We start from the raw sequence: 18,134 nt of genomic DNA, 5'->3' as shown, positions 1-18,134 counted from the left end.
TGACATGATTTGGTTTGCTGTGTGGAGAATGATGGGAAGGGGCCAGAGTAGAAGCAGGGAGCCCAAGTGGAAAAATTACCTTGGTTGGAGAGATGCTTCTCAAGCTTCCGAGCACATGCAAATCACTGGGAAAGGGGTGGTCTTCACAAGCTCCTAGGGGAATATGATACTCCTGGTCATGGGCTTCACCTTGAGGTTCAGAGTAGGGCAGTAACAGCAGTGATGGTGGAGACAGATGGATACCCAAGGAATTTAGACAATAGGTTGGTAAGACTAGCTGATTAATCAGGAGAAGGAGATACAAGGATGGGTCCCATGTCTTTGAGCAAACAGGTTTATGTGTTCTGAGTAGTTGGTATGAAGAACACAAGAAGAGGAGGGCCAAGCGTGTGGGAGCAGATCTTGACCTTGGATAACACACAAATGGAGATGGCAGGATTTACAAGTTTTGAGCTCTAAAGAAAGGGCCAGAAATATAAAGTTGGGAGTCATCAGGATAACTAAATGGGTATAATGGGCCCAAGAGAGCAAAGAGGAGTAAGGATGAGGGGACCTGGAGCTTCCAGTATTTAAAGATTGAGTGAAATAGATGGAGAGAGCTGAGAGGGGAGAATGAGGCAAGGAACTGGAAGACACTCTGACGTTTGTGGAAGTGAGGAGATAGTTGGGATGGTAGCTGGGGAGTATGTGGTATAGTGGGAAGGTTGTCTTTTATCTTTCAAAATAGAAAAGACAAAAGTGCATTTAAGTGCTGATGGGAAAGACTGAGTAAAAAAAAACACCGGAAATCCAGTAATGATAGAAACTTAGAGGTCGTATGAGGTCCCTGAAAACAGAGGAGGGTTGTGAGAAATAGACTTAGATGCAAGGATAGGACATGTGCCATCTTGTACCAAGAAGAGAGGGTCAAGACCAATGTTAATAGATTTGTAGACATGGAGGTGAGAGATGAGACATCTGGCATCTGATGCCTTCTGTTCTTGGTGAAGCAGGAAAGAACATCTTCTACGATGAGGCAGAAATAGGGTGCTGGGCCCTGAGGGGAGCAGGAAGGATGAGCATCCAAAGTAGCACAGGTGGTCTCCAGGGTGGGCTGGGGTCCTGTATGAGACAAGCCATCTTACATCTACACCTGGCCTGCAATTTGCTGTGGGTGCTCAGTCTCCAAGGTACAAGAGAGTGGAGATGAACATTTGGTACATCTAGGTTGGCCATTGGCTGAGTGAATGTGTAAGAAAAGTCCAAAGAGAAACAGAGTTTGGTTTGAGCTGGTGAAAAGAATGTTCTATAGACTATAGGGCCTGGCAGCCAGTAGGTTTACAAGAATTGTACTCATTATTACAGAGAAGAGAGACAATTCTCAGCCTCTCCCTAGCCTTCCATCCCTCCTGCAAGTCCACCCTCACCTACAATCCCCACCCCCTCAAGATATCTGTGCTGAATATGGAGGTACTTTTGGAAGTAGCTGTGATACTTATTTTATATAGTCATTTATTTTTCAGTCATTCTATGTGTCCCCACTTCATTATTATCTGGGTGAGAATGCAGTCTCAGAAATTGGTTCTTTGTTCAGTTGTTCTGTTTACCACTGGAATAATGTTCTGTGTAGCTAATTCTGAGTTTCAACAAATGATACCACTTAAGGAAAGTAATCATCAGATGAACCACAGTATGTAATTTATTATAATCACAATAATTTTTTAAGATTCCTTATTGAGAAAATCACATTTTCTAAATATAGTGGCACTTAAGGTCTTTTTTATCCCCCTTTAGAGTGGTTTATTACTGTTACTAGTCTGTAAGGATTGCCTTTGGTGTGCGATCTGAAAATTAAAAGTTTCTGCAGAAGAAGTAGATTTCAACATAAAGGTCACATTAGGAATGAGTAGTGACAAAATCAGAAACATGTTTCAGTACAAGGAATTAGGAAGTTGGGCAAACAATGTTGCTTCTCTTAAGACCGAGTTTCTTCATCTGTAAAGCAAGGAAATTAGAAAATATGACTCCCAATAGACTCTGTGACTGTACTGTCCAAATAGTAGCCACTCCCCGCATGTGGTTACTTACATTTAAGTTTAAGGGCTCCTGGGTGGCTCAGTCCGTTAAGCATCTGACCCTCGACTTTGGCTCAGGTCATGATCTCGCGGTTCATGAGCTCAAGCCCCACATGGGGCTCTGTGCTGTCAGAATCCTTAGGATTCTGTCTCCCTCTCTCTCTGCTCCTCTTCCTCTTGCTCTCTATATCTAAAGATAAAAATAAAAATAAACTTTAAATTTAAGTTTAAATTCATTAGATTAAATAAAACATTCGGCTCCTCAATCACACTTACCACATTTCAAGTGTTGAATGGCCATATGCAGCTAGTGGCTACTGGACAGCATGGATATAGGACATTTCTACCACTGCAGAAAGTTCTGTTGGACAGTTCTGGTCTATAATTTCAGTGTTAGCACAACTGCAACAGAGGGAAGATGTTAAGATGCTTCCATAAGTCATCATGTTGTAATTTTCCACTTAATCATACTAGACAACATCGCCAGAATATATCTACATCTTACTTGGCCCAATAAATGGGGGCGGGGAGGGGGGAACTAAGGCAAAATGAACCTCGTGCGATGAAATAATCTCTAGGTAATGGAGAGAAAACACATTCCAACACCCTCCTGTGTTCCTTTCCTCCCTGCCTGCCCCTCTTCCTTTCTCTCCCACATTTTTTATTAGGTGCCAAGACTTGAGTCAGCTATTGAGTATTCAGAGATAATTGAATCTGTCCACTTGATCAGAGAGAGAAATAGATGATGACAATACAAAGCAATTGGTAAGAAATATGATAAAATGATCTTTGAGGTTCTTTAGAAATCCATGGGAAGAGTATCTAACCCTAACTAAAGAGCCAAGGGAAAGCTTTTCAGAAAGGGTGATACTTAAGGTTGGTGGTAAAAGATATATATGAGTTAAAATCGTTTCCAGGTGTGAATATTATGCTTTGCCATTAATTATGACCCTGTTAAAATGCAACATTTGAAAGAGCAATTTGAACAAAATAAATAACAAATAGTTTGGCAAAGTATTAGCATCACAAACTCTGCGGTATGTATCATTTGCAAAATCATGATCAAGGGTCGCCTGGGTGACTCAGTTAAGCATCCAACTTCAGCTCAGATCATGGTCTCACAATTTGTGGGTTCGAGCCCTGCATCGGGCTCTGTGCCGACAGCCAGCTCAGAACCTGGAGCCCGTCTTCGGATTCTGTGTCTCCCTCTCTCTCTGACCCTTCCCTGCTCATGCTGTCTCTATCTCTCTTTCAAAAATAAATAAAACATTAAAAATTTAAAAAAAAATCACGATCAAAATGTGAGAATGATGCCTTTCATGTATTCTGAAGGAGTACCTGCTTAACTCAGTCTTTTTAGCTGCCTCCTCCTTTGTATGAAAAGAACAGTGAGTTGATTCTGCTAATATGGTCCTATTCCCCTCCCCAAGTGTATTTATCAAGACTTTCACCATTTCAATAAATGTTGCCTCTCATATCTCTTAGTTTCTCAGACCAAAATCTTTGGAGTTGTTGTTTTGTGGGGTTTTTTTTTTTTAGTTTATTTATTTATTTTGAGGGGGGGTGCGGGGGGAGAGAACAAGCAAGAGAGGGGCAAAGAGAGGGAGAGAGAAAATTCCACGCAGACTTGGCACTGTCAGTGCAGAGCCTGACGCGGGCCTCAAACCCACAACCATGAGATCATGACCTGAGCCAAAATCAAGAGTCAGACGCTGAGCCGACTTAGCCACCCAGGAGCGCCAGCTGGAGTTATTCTTGATTTCTCTATTTCTCTTACACTCTACATCTATTCCTTCAACAAATCTTATTGTCTTTGCCTTCAAAATATATTCAGAATTACATCTCCTTTCCCTAGGTCCTGTATTACCTTTGTGGTCCAAACCACCATCACGTCTTGCCTAGAGAAGAGAAAAGGACTTCTCGCAGTTTCTTTTTACTGCTGCCTTTTCACTTTCAATTTTTCGCTCAGCAGCCAGAGTAACACTTTTAAAATTTGTCAGATCACATCGTGCCTCTGTTGAAACTCTTCAGATTCTCATTTCAGAAAGATCAAGTCAAAAATCCTCAACATGGACTGTAAGTCCCTACGTGATCTGCTCCAAGCCACTTCATCCCTTAACAACTCTCTCCTGTCTATTCAGACTGCTGTAGCCACACTGGCGCCTGGCTGGCTCAGTCAGTAGAATGTGGGACTCTTGATCTCAGGGCTCTAAGTTCGAGCCCCACGTTGGGTGTGGAGATTAGTTTAAAAAAATCTTTCCAATTGCTCTCTCAGTATAACCATCTCCATGATTGTTCTTTATCCTTATTCTGCTTTCTTTTTCTTCAGTGCACTTATCACTACTTGACATGTTATATATTTGTTTGTTTACTGGAATATAAACTCCACAAAAGCATAGATTTTGTTTACTGCAATATCTCAGGCCCTTGATCAGAATCTGACTCAGGCATATGCAGTTCATAGCTGTTAATGAATGAGTGAATGGGATTCACATTTCGTCTATAATTATATGACCTCCATAGACTATGAGTTCCTAATGACATGATTATATGTAATTTCCAGCCACCGGCTGATCACCTGGAAGGGAAACTCACTATAAATTAAGTTCCTTAAATATACATCCCTCATATTGAAAACTATAGGATCATAGGCCCCAAATGAATCTCTTTTTAAAAAAGTGTTTATTTATTTTGAGAGAGGCAGAGAGCACAAACCCACCCAAGTGAGACGAGGAGGGGCAGAGAGAGCGGGAGAGAGAGAATCCCTCTGTGTGGTAGCACAGAACTTGACACAGGGCTTGGTCCCATAAGACGTGAGATCATGACCTGAGCCAAAATCAAAAGTTGGACACTTAATCGATGGAGCCACCCAGATGCCCCTCCCCAGTGAATCTTAAACAGTATTCTAACATATAGCCATCAGGGAAGGCCTTGCTTAACACTTACACTCTTTGGAAAGGCTACCAGGAAAGAAGAATCCATCGTTTTCTCTGTTTAATAAAGTTTTGTTCTAGGAGATTCTTTCTTAAACCAAATCTAAATCTCATTTAGTTTTATTCTGGGATTAGAAGAATTTTAATAAATAAAATTTGTCAGTTATATCTTAATTATACCTCAGTTTTTAAACAAAAACAACTGGGGGTGCCTGAGACTCTCTCTCTCTCTAGCTCTCTCTCTCACTTTGCTTGAAATTCTCTCTCTCCCTCTGCCCCTCTCCTCTGCTTGTGTGTGCTTTTTCTTTCTCTAAAAAAATTAATTTTTTAAAAACAATTGTTTTAAGAACAATTGGTCAGCATATTTTTTCTCTCTTTTATTTCCTTTTTTAAAAAAAGTTTAATGTTTATTTATTTTTGAGAGAAAGACAGAGTGAGAGCAGAGGAGGGACACAGAGAGAGGAAGACACAGAATCTGAAGCAGGCTCCAGACTTTGAGCTGTCTGTACAGAGCCTGACACAGGGCTCAAACCCATGAACCGTGAGACATGACCTGAGCTGATGTCAGATGCTTAACCGACTGAGCCACCCAGGCGCCCCTATTTCCTTTTTCATAAGGAATCCATACTCATTGTAGAAAACACAAAGAATAAAATTATCCATAATAGTCAAAGATAACCTCTATAAATAGTCTTTTATATTTACATGTGTGTATACACAAATATTAATAAATATTTTATTGACATATAACGTATAAAGAAGTACACAAATCAAAAACAGCTTGATGAATAATTCAAAGTGTAACCACCAGTATAACAAGTCAAGTCAAGAAATAGCCCCCTCATTCCCACAATGAATCATTATTCCTTTTGTCCTCTCAAATTTAACTACTCTGGATATCTAACACTAGATTAGTTTAATTTGTTTTTAAACTTCATGTAAGTGTAACCAGATAGTACTCTATATGTGCAGTATTCTATTTACTTTCTTTTTTTTTACTTTATTTATTTATGTATTTATGTATTTATTTATTTATTATTGAGAGAGAGAGAGAGAGGTGGAGGGGCAGAGAAAGAGGGAGACACAGAATCTGAAACAGACTCCAGGCTCTGAGCTGTCAGCACAGAGCCCGACATGAGGCTCGAACCCACGAACTGTGAGATCGTGACCTGAGCCAAAGTCAGATGCTCAACCTACTGAGCCACCCAGGTGCCCCTCTATTTACCTTCTTTTATTCAACTTTGTGTTTTGAGTTTCAGTGTGTACACATACACATATACACACACATTACTTCCCTTTATTAAATCTCTCTTCAGGGGACCTGGGGGGCTCAGTCAGTTAAGTGTCTGACTTCAGCTCAGGTCATGATCTTACAGTTTGCGGGTTTGAGCCCCACGTCAGGCTCTGTGATGATAGCTCAGAGCCTGGAGCCTGCCGGCTTTGGATTCTGTGTTTCCCTCTCTCTCTCTGTTCCTCCCACTGCTTGTGCTTTCCCTCTTTCTCAAAAATAAATAAACATTTATAAATAAATAAATAAATAAATCTATCTGTCCTCAGTTGTATTTGATCAGCTCTTAAACTCATTGAATTTTTAAAGTTTTCAATTATATTTTTTATTTCTAGGACTTTCACTTATTTTTTATAGTTTCTACCTTTTCTAGAAAATTCTCCATCTCATTTAATTTCTTGAATATATTAGTCATGTTTATTTTACTGTTCCTTCTGATCACCTAGGTATCTCCTATGAATATGTTTCTATTATATATATTTTTTTCTCTTGGTCTTCTATCCGGTCTTACCTTCTTGTATGCCTGGTTATTTTTTATAGAGGGTCACATTGTTTTTGAAAAAATGTAGGGATGGATTGAGACTCTAGATGATGGTATCTCCTTCCAGAAAGGATTAAGGTTTACTTCTGGCATAGCACAGGCTAGGACAGACTGATCTAATTTATTGGGCTGATTTGAAGGTAGACTTATTCCTTGTGAGATTCACCTTCAGTTTTAGGATGTAGTGCTTTGAGGTCCCAACCAAAAGTATGGGTTTTGGGTCAGAACTTCTCTTCCTTAGAGAGCTCTGAAATCACAACTTTGCCAGGTTAGCCCTGTGACAGAGCCAAAACCTCTCTTTTACTCTTTTGTGACTTGATTGCCTCTTTCAAATTAGTAGTTGCCTCAAGGAGGAAAGCCATCCCACCTGCCCGGCCCTCCGCTTTCCTCTCTTCTAGATCTTGGCTCCACAAATTGCCATGCTAACTCGCTGATAACTTCAAACACATGGGTTTTTAAAAAATTTTATTGAGGGGCGCCTGGGTGGCTCAGTCAGTTAAGCGTCCGACTTTGGCTCAGGTCATGATCACACGGTTCGTGAGCCCGAGCCTCATGTCGGGCTCTGTGCTGACAGCTCAGAGCCTGGAGCCTGCTTCTGATTCTGCATCTTCTTCTCTCTCTGATCTTCGCTTGTTCATGCTGTCTCTCTCTCTGTCAGAAATAAATAAAACATTAAAAAAATTTTTTTTTAATTTTATTGATTTGTCTGTTAATTGATTTGTTTAGTTTTTCTGGTCATACTTAGTGGCACTGTTCTGGAATACCCTTGGCCAGAATTCAGCCACTACTGAAAGCAGAATTTTACAGGCACAGTAGTGAAAAATATTATTATAATACATAACATACATTACTATACCTTGCTTTTCTCACTTATCCTTATATGAGCCATGATATCTTCAATAAGTGGGTCAGTATTAATTTACACAATAATTTTAAGTTGCTCCATAGGATTTATACCATTCTATGAGTGAATCATAATCTTTTAGACAAACCTTTATAATTGGACATTTCAACTTTTTTTCATTTTTTTGTTATAAATAGCAATATGATGCTCATCTTCATACTACCTTTCCAAGTAGTTGTACTCATTTCTTAAGCATAATGTCTTGAAATAAAAATATAATAGAAAAAAGTATGAATATTTTAAGGGTTTTGTTACATGGCTAGAGGCCCCTCTGGGAAATGTACACCAACTTACTCTTCCACCAGCAGTGTGCAGGCCTCAGTTTTCTCATATCTCTAAGCACTTTCTAAATAACAGAATTTTAATTTTTAAACTTACCTGTTTCTGACGTACATAAGCAAATATTTATTATATTTTTCTGTATCCCCACACCAGAAGCACTCTTGGGATCACAAGGTAAAAAACTAAGCGTGGATCCTCACCTTAAGGAGTTGATGGTTCTTAATAGGTATTCTTTTTTTTTTTTTTTAAGATGTTATTTATTTATTTTGAGAGAGTTAGAGACTGCAAGAGTGGGGGAGCGACAGAGAGAGAGAGAGAGAGACAGACAGACAGAGAGAGAATCCCAAGCAGGCTCCTCACTGTCAGCGCAGATCCTGACGCAGGGCTCAATCTCACAAACCGTGAGATCATGACCTGAGCTGAAATCAAGAGTCGGAGGGTTACTGACAGCCACACAGGTGCTCCCATAGCTACTCTTGGTGTGACTCATTTTCATTGTGAAGGTCCCGTGGTAATATTCCCAGACAGCCTGTATCCTGCATGCAGAAACTTGCTTCCTTGTGTTCTATCCAGTTATACATGTATTTTGGACCCTGGCTTTATCTTTAATTACAATTATGTATTAAGGACTTACTTTCAATATAGGGTCCAGGATAGCTCCTTGGTCTCTTTCTGGTAATTCTACATATCCATCCATGTAGTATGACTGTACTTTCTTTTTCCTCCTTTGTGTACTCCCCTAAACTTGTCTACAACCATCTGACCACACACCCAACTTACCAAGGTCACTCATCTAGATCAGGGGTTAGCAAACTACTGCCCAGGGAGCAAATCTAATTTAGCAGCTGTGTTTGGAAACAAAGTTTCCACTATGCTCACTTCAATGCATATTGTGTGTGGCTACTTTGTTGATACAACAGTGGACTTGAATAACTATGACAGAGATCACATGTTCCGCAAACCTAAAGTATTGACTGTCCCGACCTATACAGGAAAAGTTTCCCAACCCCTGATCCTTACAAATCTCTAAGAAGATCCTGAACTTAATAAGAAAGATTTCCCTACTCCAGATTAAGCAGCTGCTCAGAACAAACTTCCAGTGCCCGCCCCTCCCCCCCAGGGGGTTTAGGGTTCTGTCTGGTCAGTGTCACTTTTATTTAGAGTACTGCCACCCACAAAAAAACCTGTCCTCTGTCTCTGGATCCTGATGGGATGATTCTGTCCCTCCCACTGCTCCAGCCAATCAGAATCCTAGCAGAGGTCTCACAAAGGATGCTCCCTTTAATCTGGGCTCTTAAACCATTAGGATGATGGAAGTCTAAGGCTGACATGATCCAATGAGCCAAAATATAAAGACACACAGGGTCCTGGGTTGCTCAGTCAGGGAAGTGTCAGGTCATGATCTCATGGTTCGTGAGCTCGAGCCCTGCACTGGGCTCTGCGCGGACAGTGCAGAGCCTGCTTGGGATTCTCGTCTCCCCCTCTCTCTGCTCTTCCCCTGTTTGTGCTCTCTCTCAAAATAAATAAACATATTTTTCAAAAGGCACACAGAGTCCTGATTACCTTCTTTGAATCCCCCAGCAGAGTTGTCAGCAGCTACCTTGACCTTTTACAATTTTATTTAAACGTGACTGTGACTGGCTTATAAATACTGGATTTCCCAGTTAAATGAGATAAATTACTTTTTGCTTAAGCTAATTTTAATTGGGTTTCTGCTGTGTGAAACCACCACAGTCCAGACAAGTAAAAAACTGCAGCCAGGAATGGAAGGCGTGAGAGAAAAATCGGCATGGCTGAGTCAGAATGGGAGGCTGTGGAAGCGCCTGTACTGGGAAAGCTGGTGTCCCCTGACCTGTTGGATGCTTGATTTGAAGCTGGCTGAACTGTTACTTCTTTGTGCTTAAGACCTGGATCATTTGTAGAATTTGAACACGATAGGTACTGAGGATGAATATTTTTTTTCCTTACAAATAGTTTATTGTCAAGTTGGTTTCCATATAACACCCAGTGCTCATCCCCACAAGTGCCCTCCTCCATGCCCATCACCCTCCTTCCCCCCCACATCCATCAGTCCTCAGTTTGTTTCTCAGCATTCAAGAGTCTCTCATGGTTTGCCTCTCTCCCTCTCCCCCACCATTTCCCCCCTTCTTCTCCCCCATGGTCCTCAGTTAAGTTCCTCCTTAATCAGAGGATGAATATTTATAACATCTGTATCTACATAAAGAAGATAGTATTTGTAAGGCAAACTGGTCTGAACAGAAGAGGGTGCTCCCCACTGGAGGCCACTGGCCTGGGGCTCTGGGGTTGCCTTGGGACTGCCCAATTGCCAGGGACCACGGGCATCAACTTTCACCATACTGGTGTGCCACAGCCCAACACTCAGGAGGCTCTTGGTATAACAAGGCCAGAAAATGCAATGAAAACGTTCAGATGCCAAGACCCTGACTCAACAGGTTTGTGGCTTAGGTCTCCTACTGAGTTTTCACGGGACTTCTATCATGAGGGCAAACACAAACCTATTATTGCTAAATTGTTAAAACCATGGTTCCCAAACTATGCCCCAAGGTGCCCTGAGGACTGGAGAGAATTCACAGAGGCACCGCGGGGTATTTTAAAATTTCAAGAAATACAGCAGGATTAAGCATCTGTTGGACATGACGCTGGCAGATGGGCCACAGTTTCAACATGAGATCATGCTACATTCTCTTCCATGATATCATGTATCATCAAAGCAACTGCCTATATTTTGGCAGCTGCTATGATAAAAAAACCAGCGTGTAACAAGAACTGAAGAATTGAAGGAATCTGTCCAAACTCATTCTAAGGTCTGAGAAGCTGTACAGTACCCAAAAGGAACGTACGTCCCCCTAAGAATGAAATTAACAGAATATTTTCCAATTTACAATGTTATTTTTTCAAAGGGCTGCTAAGTTGCTAGGACAGAAATATTTATTGAGTTGCTTGTACATAGCTTCTTAGTTAATTGGACTTCTGGGTGTTTCTTTTGGCTCAGAGTTCCTATGAAAAATTACTGAGATACTGAGGGTCCTGGGAAGGAGAATGTCTGCACTTAAGACCATCCGTGGGACCCAAAGCCTCACCAGTAAGGGGGGACCGCTGAAGCCATACACCCGCCAGAAGGCTAGCCTATAGATGCTCCTCTCCAAGGTGGCCATGGACGGCCACAGAATATGGAGAACCTTTCAAAGAATAGAAACAAGTTCAGTCTCAGTGGCCGACCTGGCCCTCCCCTGACCGTCTCCTTTTCCAAGAAGGTATCCTGTATTTTACGGATGGATGATGACACCTGCTCATTTTTTCTCCTTTTCAGATAAGATTTTTAAGGTGGTGATCAAAATTATTTTCTCATGTTAAACACATAAAGGGTGCTAACATTACCGTGTAGACATACAGTAGGTTGCTGACCTGTGAAAAGCTACATCCAGGCGTGACAAAGAAGAATACCTCTTATCCAGAGCCCCCAGAGTAGGAATGGATGACCTGATTAGAAAACACTTGACTTGCGTTGGAGAAGAGATAAGCACATGGATGGTTATGGATGGGTTGGTTGTATTATGTTGTGGAGAGGTGTGCATAAAAGAAATCATAAATGGAAAAAGAGAACATCTGTGTACATATAAGTGTGTGTGTGTGTGTGTGTCTGTGTGTGCATGTACATGTGCTAGGCAGCTAAAGGGTAGAATGTATTAGGCCAGGAGTCTTCTTTCTTTTCTTTCATTTTTTTTAAAGTTTATTTATTTATTTTGAGAAAGAGATAGTGCAAGTGGAGAGAGGGGGATGGGCAGAGAGAGAGGGAGACAGAAAGAATCCCAAGTAGGCTCCATGGTGCCAGCTGTGGGGCTGGAACTCACAAACTGTGAGATCATGACCTGAGTTGAAATGAAGAATCAGGTTGTTTACTTGACTGAGCCATCCAGGGGCCCCAGGAATCTTCTTTCTACCCAGGAGCTGCCTCTTCCCCATGGCATACTATCTAGACTAGACTGTTCCATCCCTGTGTCTACTTTACAGGCATGGGACCTACCTTCTATACAGGGATATGGACATATTTGTGTATGTCCATTCCATACTGTCTGGACTAGACTGTTCCAGCCCTGTGTTTTCGTGCCCTCTGGTCACAAGAACGTACACAAATTTGAGTCCCTTTACTAGCTTTGGTGTATGACATTGGATAAAAGAAAATTAGCCTTTTCTCTCTGGGATTACAAAGACCATGTAGAGAGACTCTTGACCCCTGGTCAAGAAAACCCACATGAGGATGAAGGTAAGCAGAGGCCAGCAAGGAAGAGAGTCAGGGAAAGACAGAGTTCTGATCTTATCACTGACCACATCCCCCCTGGATTTATCCAAGCGTCATTTAGGAAGCTTGGATTTCCATCACTGAGCTAAAATTTCCCTTTTGTGGTTACGAAGGTTTGAGCTAGGTTTCTGTTACCTGCTGTTCAAATAGCTCTAACAGTCTCACTAACATAGCTGCTTAGGAAACCAAATAAAACCGGGCTGCAAAAGCAAGGTATGAAGCCACATGCTTACCTTTTTTTTCAGGTAGATCCTTGATGACAGGGCCATGCTAGGTCAGTTTTCATGAGGATTCCAAGCCTAGTTGTTGCTGTGCATTGGGGAACCGATGCCTACCACTCGCAGGCACATTCTACCTTTGCATGGTTCTACAATGTTCCTTAAGCACATAATTCCCTAGATCTCCTTGAAGTGAAAATTAAAATCGCTTTCTACAATTTGTCTTCTTTGTCATAAAACAGGGCCAAGGGCTTTTAAGAACTGGCAACTGCAGTTCTGAGACTGTGGGATGGATGACATCACCCTTCTGAGGATGATTTCATTTATGCCCTTTCTGGATTCATCTGAATGCAAACCCAGCCTGGGCAGGGAGGGAAATCCACACACGGTGCTCCATGAGTCTGTGTACTGAAGCCTTTAGGAGCTGATTGGCGGGGTCAAGTGGCCACTGTTCAGAGTGACAAGCTCTGTTAATTGGCTTTTTGCCCGGCAAAATTGCACATGAGAATTTTCCTAGTGAGCCTGTTCTAATGCCCCCTTCTAAACAGCCTAAACCTCCCTGGTGTGAGTCCCCAGGATAGCCACGCCAGGAGTGTAGTGCAAAAAGTCCCTGCCTGTGGGGCGGGGAGCTCAGTCCCCAAACATCCTGTACCTTCAAGTGCAGCGACTTTTAAGGGCGGAGGAGGCACTAGAGAGAGAGAAAAAAAGAGACTTTATTAAAGTATAACCTTTGGGCTGAAATAAGTATTTATTAAACTTTTCTGGCAGATTCTGCCATGCATTCCAGATCATTTCTTCTAATTAAAAATGTTTCACCAAGTAAATAGGTGCTTCTGTTCCCTGTGTCTGTTCTCAGTTGTTCAATGGTTGGGGATTAACTTGCTAGTTCATGAGAAAAAGTTTAGGGACTACGCCCACGGAAACATGAAGCAATTTCTATTAGCATAAATGTGAAATGTGAACTGTGTTGAATGGTCCCCAGGCCTTGGGAGAGGAGAAAGGAAGCTCTTGCTCACGGAGCTGAGCCTGAAGGAACCAGATAAAGTGAGTGGCCAGAACTGCATGTGCAGTGAAAGGGTGGTGTTGTCGCTGAGTGGTGCCTCACCCCCTTCCTATGTTGGGGTCTTAACCCTCAGTGCCTCAGCATGGGACTGTAGTTGCAGATGGAGTCTTTATTTATTAAAGAAATTTTTTTAACTTTTATTCATTTTTGAGAGACAGAGCATGAGCTGGCGAGGGGCAGACAGGGAGACACAGAATCCGAAGCAGGCTCTAGGCTCTGGGCTGTCAGCATGGAGCCCAATGCAGGCCTGAGCTTATCCCAGCAGATGAAGTCTTTAAAGAGGTAATTAAGTTGGGGGCACCTGGCTGGCTCGGTTGGAAGGGCACGCCCCTCTTGACGTCACGGCCGTGAGTCTGAGTGCCACCTTGGGTGCAGAGATGACTTAAAAAATAAAATCTTAGGGGCCCCTAGGTAGCTCGGTCGGTTAAGCTTCTGACTTCCACTCAGGTCATGACCTCGAGGTTTGTGAGTTTGAGCCCACCATCAATCAGGCTCTGTACCGGTGGTGTGAAGCCTGCTTGGGATTCTCTGTCTCCCTCCTCTCTCTCTCTGCCCCTTCCTCACATGCATGTGCGTTCTCTCTCTTTCAAAAATAAACAAACTTAAAAAAATCTAAAAAAAAAGAGAGAATGAAGTTAAAATGAAGTCATTAGGGTGAGCCCTCATCAAGTATGGCAGGCGTCCTCATAAAAAGAAATCATGACGCACACCTATGTACACACGGGGACGACGCGCAGAGGGAGGCGATGGCCACCTCTAAGCCAAGGAGAGAGGCCTCTGAAGAATCAACCTTGCTGACACCCCCCACTTCCAGCCTTCACGTTCACTGTGAGGAGATACATTTCTGCCAAGCTACCCAGCCCAGTGTGCTTTTTCATGGTGGCCCTGGCAGACAAACACAGGGCCTCAGACTGACTTCCAGTCATGTGTTGCCGTGAGAGCTCGCTGTCCGGTCTCCACACCCACAGAGTGACACTTCCTTTGTGCCAGTGTAGCTGGATCTTTCCCTGGGGCGCTGGCATATATGTTCTTGCTGTCATGTCATCCAACTATGGCTAACCATGCTTCTTTATACCAATCTTAATAATCTGTCTTCCCCCTTTGTGCCTTCACCTGCTGAACATGTGTAGAAATTTGTCAAGCCTTCTGTTACTTATCCAAGCTACTCATATTTCTCTCTTTAAAGTTCACCATGTAAGTCCCTTTCTTTAATCTGTACATTTAAATTGCTAATGTGCTACTTGCCTAGCTGCTCTTTATAAAGTGGCATTTGGGGGTGTTTATCTTTTCAACTCAGAAGGAGAATTGAAGGGACTGATTGTTGAATTCTTGTTTTCGGCTGCGGTCTTTGAGCTCGGCTGAGAATACTTACTGGCTTAGGGGGAATCAATAACGGAGGGCTCTGTATTCAGAGGGCTCTATATGGGGGTATGGAAATGTCCTTTGTGGTCTTGAATATGTGTCAGAGCACAATTCACTGCCCTATTCTTATCCTTAAGTCAACACAAAAGACAAAGAGGGCTGGGGGATGAAAATAATTCCATGGGTTAGTAAGGATCTCCATGGAGACCAGAAAATGCATAATCTCTATGGAGACCCTCAAAATCTCTCCTTCTGAAATTACAGTAGTAGATGATCTGTTGTAATTATATGTTGAGAGTGGAGAGACAAAGTGACAACAGGCAGAGGATGACAGGATAATCCTCTTCTTTCCTTGGTGGAAATCAGAGCTGTTTCGACTCTAAATTTAATTAATTGTGCTACCGTAGCAAAATTCTGAAGTTTGGGTTCTGGGAGATTATTTCCCTAGGACGGGATGAGACGCACCTGAGGAGCCAGTGCTTATGGACCCAACGCCGAACCGGATGTCTGACTTGTACTCAGCCTTCAAAAAATGTGTTAATGGATGAATGGATGCACTAAGCAATTGGGCAGGATCCAGCCTGGGGGATGTCAATCATCTGCTCTGTTAGAAGAGAGGGACAGGACCACTGCCCTGGGATACTGGGTAATATCTGTATATGACTGAATGGAACCAACCAGAAACTTTTGGTTTGCATCTCTCTTCTCTTTCAAGAATTGTGCTCAGTGGTATAGATATGGTCCAAGGAGGAAATGAAGCTCAGTCACGGTGAGGAGATAAATAGGGAAAATAACAGGGAAAAATAAATAGGGAAATAGACCAGCTAATGAATGCCAGCCACTGTTCCCAGATAAGTCGTACCCCATTACAACCTACATGTTCTCGGCCTCTCTAGCCTCTGGATATGAAACGGGATTCTGATTACTCTTTATACACGATTATTGAGATCCAGTGTTCCCCTCCCCCACCATGGCTTATTTGTTGGGAAAGGTTATTTGTCACACAATTTGGGCTCCAATGCTTGCGAGTTTTCCGATGGCAATGCCTCAGTTCAGTGCCCAGACATTTCTGTCCACTATCCTGTTTCTTCTTCCTTATCTTGCTGTCATATTATTGCCCTGACTGCTAACCCGAAAGAGTTTTAGCATGATGGTCTTTATTGGTTGATTACAGATGGACAGCCGCTGCTAAATCTTGGTGTATATACTTCCAGGTTTTTCTGTTACACATAAATATTACACATTTATATAAATATGTAAATTATATACTTAAATATAATTTCATACATATGAAGTAGCTTGAGGTCAGGGTATACATTTGTTTCGTACCCTGTGTTTTTCTAAACAATCTTTAAAGCAAATACTTTTCCATGCTGCTAAATATTGTAACGTCATTTTTAACGACTATGGAGTACTCACTGTATAAAAATACTTTCATTTACTTAAAAATCTCCGTTAAAATTTTAATCTGTTCCTAGTTTTTCCACAATTATAGCTATTCCTACACGCATCTTTTTATGTCCATTTTTATGTACTTCTCGGTCGTAACCTTAGGATATGTGACTTCAAGTAGCTTTTCTGGGTTGAGGAATAGGAACATTTTAATGTTTATTTATCTTGGGGAGCGCACAAGCAGGAGAGCAGAGAGAGGGGGACAGAGGATGTGAAGCGGGCTCTGCGGGGACAGGCTGACAGCAGCAAGCGGGTGTGGGGCTTGAACTCATGAACCCTGAGAGCGTGAGGAGGACGAAGCTGAAGTTGGTCGCTCAACCCACTGAGCCACCCAGGTGCCCCAGGAGTATGACTATTTTAAAGATGTTTGCCCTTGCTTGTTTTGCTGTTCATTTCTTCACTTACCTATTTATTAGGGACACAAAATTTACACAAGACGGTAAGCTCTTAGGTTATGAGGGCTCACGCTTTTCAAATCTTAGCGGTGCTTGTGGGAGGCAGGATTCACAGCTGAAGATGATGTACCAGTGACAACCTGATGAGAAACACAAACATTTCCAAAGGGAAAGCGGCGGTTACGTTTCAGCACCCCAACTCTTCGCCTGATCCGGAGCACCAGGGGAACGGGCGTTCTCAGGATACCGGGACACATCAGAGGACAAACAACCCCTTACCTCGGTGGAGGGCTTTAGAGTTTCCTTCAATTGTTCGTGATCTCCGGGGGACTCACTTTTCGTTTGTCCAGCCTCGTACAACAATATGGGCATCGACGCGCAAGAACGAATGCCTGGTCCCAATAACCCGAGGTGCAGCCGATCACATCAGTGGCTTCCACTGGTAGTCACTGTAAAGTGAAATACTTTCTGGAGCTTCTTTCCTCTGCAGTCACTACAACGTGAAGGCAGTACTGGCCTGGGTTTTTGCGGGCAGCGGGGAGGGAGGGAGGGAGAGACAGAGACAGAGAGACAGAGACACCGGGGTAAGTCTAGACACGGGTTTCCTTTGATTGTCTTCCCTTCCTCCTAGGCCCTCCCTCCCCCATTTCCCCCTTTCTCCTGGGTCGACGCTCCCGCCTGGGACTGGAGCCCGGAGATGGTGGGTTCAGCCCCCCAACGCTTAGCTAAGTTTCAGCGCCCAGCGTTCCAAGTGGGGCTGTTCTCAAAAGCAAGAGCACCGGGAATGCACAGCTCTCGACCTCTCCCCTCTCGGTTTCCTCCGAGGGTTGGTGGAAAACTTCACCCAGACACGGAAGAAGCTCCGCCCTGGTGGTTTTGAACTGGCCCCGCCGGGCACTGTTCGTCCCGAGGTCTCCCTGCCCCAGACTGTGCCCTCGGGGAGGTCGCCTGGAGCCCGTTGCCCCGGGGGCAGATGGAGCCGGGTGGGCTCGTCTGCAGCAGGAAGAAGACGGCAGAGTTCTGAGCTGGCGCTCACCGCTCGCTCGCCGCCCGGGGGCCCTCCCCGCGGGACCCGGCCGGGTGCGGGGTGCGGGGGCGCGAGATTGGGGGGGCGGTCGGGCACGCGGCCAAGCCCCAGCTCCGACTCGGTCCCCTCCTCCCCGCGCCGGGCGCCGCGGCTGAGGCCCCTTCCCCGCACCCGCCCGCCGGCCGCGTCCCCCGCGCCGCTCCGCCGGCTGGGAGCCCGGCACGGCCCGCGGGCGGCGCTAGGACCCCCGCCCGGACCCCCGCCCGCCCGGCAGGCGGCGGCGCAGGAGGCTGC

At 43.7% G+C, this 18,134-nt stretch overlaps 1 long non-coding RNA gene across 1 annotated transcript; it reads right to left on the bottom strand.

The window, feature by feature from the left end:
* Positions 1–2,336: 2,336 nt before the first annotated feature.
* Positions 2,337–17,323, bottom strand: LOC120245464. The gene is made up of 4 exons (XR_005531796.1): positions 17,093–17,323; positions 16,824–16,953; positions 12,557–13,229; positions 2,337–2,456 (listed from the first exon to the last, which is right to left on the bottom strand). It is a non-coding gene; the product is annotated as an uncharacterized LOC120245464 (long non-coding RNA).
* Positions 17,324–18,134: the final 811 nt, after the last annotated feature.

This window comes from Hyaena hyaena, unplaced genomic scaffold (genome assembly GCF_003009895.1).
Source record: "Hyaena hyaena isolate Hyena2069 unplaced genomic scaffold, ASM300989v1 scaffold_418, whole genome shotgun sequence".
NCBI classification, from domain to species: domain Eukaryota; kingdom Metazoa; phylum Chordata; class Mammalia; order Carnivora; family Hyaenidae; genus Hyaena; species Hyaena hyaena.
This window is presented reverse-complemented; position numbering and strand designations above follow the sequence as displayed.